This window comes from Penaeus monodon, chromosome 25 (assembly GCF_015228065.2).
Source record: "Penaeus monodon isolate SGIC_2016 chromosome 25, NSTDA_Pmon_1, whole genome shotgun sequence".
Classification (NCBI taxonomy): domain Eukaryota; kingdom Metazoa; phylum Arthropoda; class Malacostraca; order Decapoda; family Penaeidae; genus Penaeus; species Penaeus monodon.
Window position 1 is genome coordinate 27,055,676 of NC_051410.1, and position 660 is coordinate 27,056,335.

The following is a 660-nucleotide window of genomic DNA, read 5'->3' on the forward strand; positions in this document are numbered from 1 at the left end:
GTGATGATGGGATTTCCCTTATCATCTTAGAAAACTAATGATGATAACAATGTGATGACGGTATGTTTTTTGCGGAATAGCGTGAAAAATTGATAAAAACCCCGTTTTATTTCGGGCGAATGTATTTGGGGGATTGTCGGGAAAACTTTTTAAAAAATGTTGCTTAAAATTATAAACTCCGGTATTTTTTTTGAAGACTAATTTAGAAAAAAGAAATATTAAAAGAAAATACCATTACATTCTTATCTGTGCTTGAATACATTTTTATTAGTTTCCGAATAAAAAGTCGTTTTCTGCCATTCCACTCACGTCGTGTCATGGCCTAAATGGCATTAGAGGAATTGCAAGAAAAAAAAGAAAAAAAGAACAGTGGTTGGAAACAGATATTTTTAAAGAATTAGTTTAATTAAAACCGGTTATCTGCAATCTTATCAGTGACCCTTAAACGCAAAGCCCTTTGCTCGAGACATAGCGTTTTTAGATTTATTTGATAACCAATTTTCTGCTGATTTCTAAAAATGTAATAAATATTACAATAATGTTTCATATAAAGCAGATATCAGTGCTGAATATCGTGCTGATAGCCTAGCATTAGTCTGGACCATGATTATGAACCCTGGAGATTAGCATTGTCAATAACTAGTTCCCGTGCATCGGCCA